We start from the raw sequence: 7224 nt of genomic DNA, 5'->3' as shown, positions 1-7224 counted from the left end.
ACCCTAGATGAAACAGTACCTTCCTGATGGTAGCGCTGTGTTTGAGAAGAATGCCCTCAGCTTCCAAGTAAAAGAAGCAGCTTATAGGCTAGATGGGAAGAAAATGATGTGGATCATGGTTGTCAAACTAAATAAACATCTACATATTCTCACAGTTAGAGGGACATTATTAAAATAAAAATAACACAATGAAACATTAGTTGACCCTTCTCTTAGATTTTCTCTTTACAACATCAGCAATTTTCAATGGTTCATTTTAACAAGTAACAGGAGGAAACTGGGGGAAAAAAAATATCTACCTAGATGCGTTTCTCAGCAATGCATGGTGTTTCCAATGGTTTTCCCTCTCCTCTTTCTAGCTGATGCAAGCTGAAATCCTAGAGCAACCTTCATGTTCTCTCTTTTTTTAAAAATAAATATAAAAATAAAATATATAAATATATAAATTCGGACCCTCCGAGCAGCACGGCCACTAGAGGCTGCACAAGCAAAGATACATACATTGATCAGTTCTGAGAGAAGTGAAAGCCAGAGGAATCAATTGAGAAAGGGCAAGAGAAAAAAAAAATGCAGATGGTGAGATCGCATGCAGTTCAACTCGGCAAAAAAAAAAAAAAAGAAAAAAAAAGAGTGACAGAGTGAGGGGATAGCTGGAGGGGGTGTCAGGGGGAGAAACCGGCAGCCAGAGTGAGAGCATCTTCAGCTCGCTGGAGAGAAAGAGGGAGAGGGAGCAAGAGAGAGGGAGCGGAACGCCAGGCTGCCCATCCTCATATTTCCTTGTGCGTCTGTGTGAGGCTGTGTGAGCGGCGGAGAGGGCTGAGCACATCTGACTCTCGTGGAGGCAGCAGGGACTCATTCCACTTGGCCAAGAGAGATCGATGCTTTTACGTGGAGCCGCACAGGACGGCTGAGCGCCCTCCTGCAGAAAGTCTGCGCAGCGCCACCAAGAAATTAAAGAGAACAAGAAGCAAAGACCGAGTCCATCACAAAGCTCCGAGCGGGTGAGTTAACTTGAGCTATTTATTTATTTATTTATTTATTTATTTATTTATTTATTTATTTATTTATTTAAATGGAGCAGAGTCTGATCTGCACGTGCGAGCTACTTTGTGGTAAGTGCATGTCTGCCTGTCTCGGATCCTCACTCGCGCACAGTTTTTGCACATTTGTCAGCCTTTTGAAGTTGCTGCATCATCTCAGTTTTTAATTTTGTGCCAGAGCACTACAGTCGTCGTCTGGGGCAGGTGATTAACTGGGGAGGCTCGGCATCAATCAAGGCGTTATCGCGCCCAGCAGAGGAAATCACAACAATAGTTGCCTAACGACCCTTTATTGTTGGGTTGTTGAGAGGATATTTTGTTTGCAGTGTGGTTCAAGTGCGCTGCAGGAGCTTTGTGTCGAAACTCGGGAAAACGTGTCTGGAAAGCAAGTCCCCCTTGAACAATTTAATAAGGGTCACTATATGAGCTTGCTTTGAGGAAAAGAATGGACTGGTTGATGCTTCTGTCAGATTGTCACCGTCTTAATTGAAGTAGATGTTTGTTGAAAGTGACTGGTTATTACGCTCTGTAGTTTCAAATAGTTTTTTGTCTGGAAAACAATTAATAAATGGACAACTGTAGCTCTGAATAAGATCCCCCTTATACAGATAAATCTTAACATTCAGAGTCGATGTGACTTGTTTTTTTTTCGTTTTTTTTTGTAAATAAAGTGCAGTTAAGCCCCAAATTTTTCATAGCCTCTTAGCAGATTTGCAGATTTGGATTTAATCTATTTTTATCCACCCAAAGAGTTTTTTTCTTTCTCTGATAGTAAGCAAGACAGACATATCACGAAAGATGATTCAGGAATGTAAAAGTAGTGTCAAGTTTAAAAAGAAACATCTATTTTTATTAAAATTTCACTAAAAAATAGCATGTTAAAATTCATGCCTTTTTACATGATCAATGGAAAATCTCTATTGATTGACCTAGCTGTCAAATCCTTCCTATAAAACTGATGACCAGCTTTTTGAATGTTTCCACTGGACTTTGAGTCAAAATGTGTCAGGTTGAGCCCCAAGTCTTTCATGTTAGTTTTTTTCTTGTTGTCACCTTAATCGTTTGCTCCATTCACTGATTCTCTATTAGATTTAGGTCAGGACTCTGAATTAAACACTCCAAAAATGTTATTACTTTTAATCAGAAGAAACATGTGGATAAAATTACCATAAACTTGAATCCACTATGGATATAAAGACTTTTAGTCTTAACTGCAGTTTCACTATGATTTCATTTTGCAACCCAAAAATGACCTTTTTTCTGCACTGTGCTTTTTTTTTTTGACAGTAGTTATAAAGCTTTCAGACTGTTGGAGAAATTAATTAACTTGTCATTTTATCTCAGATAATTTAGCATGTTTCAGCTACTCTCTCTTGTTGGCATTTAAAGTTGATGTTGATGTACATACATTCAGCTGTGGTTTGAAATGGCGAGTCCTGCTTGAATGATCCCCTCATCCATCTGAACGTGTCTCCATTCCTCTTTCAGTCTCTGCTCCTCTGCCTTTGTAACATCCCCCCACCCCCACCACCACCACACACCTCCACCCAGTGTTTTGCTGTGAAGGTTATTGCCATATATCGAGCTGGTTTAATTTGTCAAAGTCCGACAGACATATTGTCCATGGTCAGAACAGGAGAACAGGTTGGGGCTGGGGATTTGATTCAGTTAGATAATAGCACAATATTGAAAGCAGAGGTGATGTATTCAGCTCTGGACCTGTCTGGAGGAGGACAGACTGAGAGGAGGGGAAAAAAGGCAGATGTGGTGAAAAATAGGAACACAAGCAGAGAGAAAACCATCATTTCATGGAAACGCAGAGACTGATCGGTTGATTTCCAAGGCTTTTTCTTTTTCTTTTTTTTTTTCCCCAACCAAGGTGATATGATGCTTGCGAATGGGAGGGCTTGAGGTTATCATTCCTCACACAAAGCTTTGCTTTCCCTCTCTCCCATGTGAGACCACTACCATTAAGCTGAGACACAAAATGTGAGAGATCGCTCACTCTTTTTTTCCAATCGTTCTCATTGTGATTGCAGTGGACCATTTTTTCTTAAGTTTCTTCACCTCACTGGCTATTTACCTGTTCAAGTCTTTGCACTGGCTTTTATTGGCACATATCTTTATTCAAAATCACATCGATTTTCTTCTTGACCCGATTAAATAATGATGTCAAAGTTTACCTTAACATCTAAATATTAGTTTGTCCAGTGTATTCTACCTTCTATGTTTTTTAAAAAATTTGTTTCATGTCTGGATTTCTGCTTCTATGTTTAACACGTTGTTAGTTACATCTCACAGAGTCGAACAAACCCAAATCTATACAAATACTTGCTCATGTCTTTCCCACATTCTAGTTTGCATTTGTAGAGAGTCAGCTTAGATAAGAGCCTGCGCTTTAGTCTTTGAATTGCAAATTGTTTCAGTAAATTACTCCAGGAGCAGGTGGTAATAGTGAAATATTTCTCACACTCCCTCCTTTTCAGGGCTATCGGCACCGTTCTCTCTCCTTTCTGACTCTTTTTTCCCATTTGTTTCAGTGCCAATGGGCAGCTGAACAAGATTGCAATTGTCTGTGTTATAATTAATAATTTACATAATGCTTTATTTTGATGGGATTTTTATTCCCCCACCGCAGCTCCCCCTCGCGTTAATGTTAATTGTGTTAGCTAAGCTATACGGTCATTACTTATTGTTAGGAAGACAGTTAAACGCGTGCATATCCAGCTGTAATTATCGACCGCGGCGTCCATCAGATTATGTGCAGATTTAAACACGGGAAGAGAAAAAACAGAGATGGAAATCTTTAACCATTGGTTCTAATATCCATCACACTAGTGTATTACCAATTAGATTAGTGCGACTCCACTACAGAAACGGCAGTCTAGTGGTTGTTACACAAACATGAAAACAAATGCTTATAATTGAGCATAGAATTTCAATTAGGGAGATTGTTTTTTTTTTTTTTATATATATTTTTAAGGACCATGTCTGTAGCCTTTTTTAACATTTCAGTCTGTGTGCTGAATCCTGAGCAGGCTGCTTTGATTTGTTTTCGAGGTGAAGGAGCAAGACACGGGCATTTGTCTGAACAAATGCCAACTTTTTTCCTGTCTGTCACTTTCCTTCCATCTTTTTGTTTACTTGTTCTGTGCTGCTTATCTGCTTTCCTTCACTTACAGTTCTCTCCATGAGATGTCACACGTATAGTAATCTGGCTTGCGCAGCATATGAGTGTGCAATATGTGGATGTCGAGTAAATTTCATGCCAAATTATTGCGTATTCATCACCATACTTGTCGTTGCATATTGTGAAATAATTAAATCAACTTTGCCTTAAATGTAATTTCGGTTAACGGTATTGGGCTCTTTTATACATTTGTTTAAGGAACGTGTCGTCAAATCTGAGTTGAAAACTGGTTCAAATTAAGATCCAAGAGTAATTAGATTAATAGATAATTGATTCATTAAGTATGCTCCTGTAAAAATGTTAAAATGTGATGGCACATTAAACCGCAATACAAACTTTTTATTCTTTAAATGTGACTTAAATCATGTCATTTCAAGTTAAAGACAAATATATTTTTTTAGGGTAAAAAGATATGTTTTTTACATATCTGTTTTACCCTTTAGGTTCAGTTTAAGTAATCATTCTTCTTTAGCAGGATTCTAACACCACGCCACACCTCGACTGGCGATATTCGCCTACTCTCACTTTTTCCACTTTTTACTACTTTTTTTCCAAATATGTGAGGAAAACTATTGTCTACACTCCTTTTAAGGCCATTGGACTGACTTACTTGAGAATTAATAAAAACCTAGATAATTATTTTTTGTTTTGCACATGTATAATTGCAACATGGCCCTATTCAACAAAACCCACTTTTTTTAGTTTGAATAGAAAGCTGCACATTGACATACTGGTTAATACCCACAAAGACGCTTTTCATAAGTGGTGACAACACTTTCTACAAATGAGATGCTGCTGTCCAAATGTTTGGTTCATTGCTCATTGCAAATAACGGATTTAATGGAGCTGAAATGTCTGCATTTTGCCAAACTGACAATTTGAAGAGCTTTACTTCAGCCAATTCATTACAGATGAGTTTTTTTTTCCATCATTACACAGATGTTTTAGTCTTGTATCTTTAGCAAAGCACTTTGATTTGTTGGCAGCACTTACTGATATTTACATAACTTTATACATTTGTGCGGTGAAGGCTGCAGAATCTGGGATAACTTTTTTAAATCTTATATTTAGGATTATGACTCTGCAGGAGCAGCATTGATGTTGACAGTAGCAACATGCCAAATTACAAAGGAAAGCAATTCTGAAATGTGTCAATGATGCTGCAAAAACAACTCTGAACATACGACCAAAGCTATGATGTAATAGTTTGAATCAAATGATGTCAGAATGGTCCAACCATGTTTCCAAGGTAAATCCAATTGACCTGTGGTTAGGCTAGAAAACTGCTGTTCACAGGTACTTTATACATTGTAACTGTGAAGTAGATTCAGTTTTTAGAAGTTCAGACTGCAGCTGCAACTGCTGCAAATTGTAGCTTGACAAAGTTGAATACAAACGCATGCGTCACTTTTCATATTTTTACATTATACGTTGTGTTATTCAATCATGTAAAATACTAGTTGGTAACGAAATCTAAAAAAATAAAATAAAATCATGAATAGTTTTGCATGACACTACAATGGGTGTTAGATTTGCTTATGTTAAAACGATTTTCTGACGATGGATTAAGATCTCGAAGGAGTTTCTTTTTGGTAGAGCAAATTTAATTCAAATTAAGAGTGAGGGGCATTGGTATAAAAATGAATATGGGATTCAGCCCAAATCATTTTATCCGACCAACACCACCAACATGCTTAACATATGTAGATATCCATGGATACCACACTTGCAGATGGCTTTACTTGCCATCCTTCGCTGAAAACCATTGTCGTGGTTTGAAGATCCTGATCGTAATAATTATGCGCATGGTGCGCTCTAATTAATGAAGGTTAAGGCTGCTCAAATAAATCCTTGAGACAATAAAACATTCAGCTTCACTTTTCTCCTCTTGCATTAATCGTTCAACCACACAGCGCTTCACAGGGGTCCAATTCACCAACAGGAGACGGGATGATTGTACCAATTATGTTCAACTTATCAAGAAGCTCGTCTGTTTGACGGCGCTGCTTCAGAAAGAAGGCAGTGTGTGCGGGCTTCTGTTCAATTTCGGGGGGGAAAAAAAAAGGGACACAGACAGAAGGGTTGATGGAGCAACAAGTTTGCAGTATTCGCTGAGAATGGGATGTCTGATCGAGCGAGGTGCTGTAAATTTCCCATATGCAGTTTGTGAACGGTGTAGAGTGACAGTGCTGAGTGTGGGTAAAACAAGAATCAATAAGGATGTCCAAGACGGCCGCGCTCTGCTATATGCAGGAACACCAATAAAAGACATTTATGTTTTCAAACTGTTTTGATGCCATCTGCTTTGACCTGACAATCGACTGAGCTGTTAAACTTGTCGGAAGTGTATTAAAATAATTGCCTAGCACAGAGGATTTATGGCGGCGGGACAGGGAGCGAGTATTGGGGTTTTTAAGGCCTTGTGGTAGTTTTTGGTTTTACTGTGCGTTAAGCAGTGAGCGAATGGAGTGAAAATGGAAAAGCTGATAGGATCATAAAACGCAGGGAGAAATGTGAACTGCCCACTTGAAATAATGTGGGCAAGATGGAGGGCTTTACAATCGAGAGGAGTGGAGATCTTTTTTCTGTTCTCTCCATCCTGTACCTGAAAGTCGTGTTTTCCACACGGGACGACACAGTGGAACTGATAAGCCTCTGATTTATATTACAGAGTGCCTTAGAGATGTGTTCACCTTGGTTTTTATTTTCAATCTGTTAAATCACAGATGTATAAATTTCTTCTTTTGCCAGAATCCTTCAAACAGAATAGAGAGTTCAGAGTTCAGCCAAAGCTCCTTGTTGGAAGTGTTGCTGCTCGGCTTATGGTTTTTATTATCAAGTACTTTACTGGAAAGGTTTTATTTTTATCCTTGCATCTTCCTATGCTCGCTATGATTTACAGTTGCTGGGGGAGGCCACGTTAATGTTCCTCATTAGCTAAACTGCGTGTATCTAAACTGGAATTCTTCCACTTCAGCAGCTATTTAGCATCTG

At 38.6% G+C, this 7224-nt stretch overlaps 1 protein-coding gene across 7 annotated transcripts in view; it reads left to right on the top strand.

Moving 5' to 3' along the window:
• The first annotated feature begins 516 nt into the window (after positions 1 to 516).
• Positions 517 to 7224, top strand: part of tnr (tenascin R (restrictin, janusin)) — a 174691-nt gene continuing 167983 nt past the window's right edge. For 5 of the 7 annotated variants that reach the window (XM_016679108.1, XM_016679106.1, XM_016679107.1 and 2 more), the window contains exon 1: positions 517 to 1001. The gene's annotated coding sequence lies outside the window, so the exon portion shown is untranslated. The remainder of the gene's footprint in view (positions 1002 to 7224) is intronic. The other 2 variants (XM_016679111.1, XM_016679110.1) reach the window with 1 other exon arrangement.

Source organism: Poecilia formosa, unplaced genomic scaffold, assembly GCF_000485575.1.
Source record: "Poecilia formosa unplaced genomic scaffold, Poecilia_formosa-5.1.2 Scaffold202, whole genome shotgun sequence".
In the NCBI taxonomy this organism is placed as follows: domain Eukaryota; kingdom Metazoa; phylum Chordata; class Actinopteri; order Cyprinodontiformes; family Poeciliidae; genus Poecilia; species Poecilia formosa.
The sequence above is the reverse complement of the archived record's forward strand: the minus strand, read 5'-3'. Positions and strand labels throughout refer to the sequence as shown.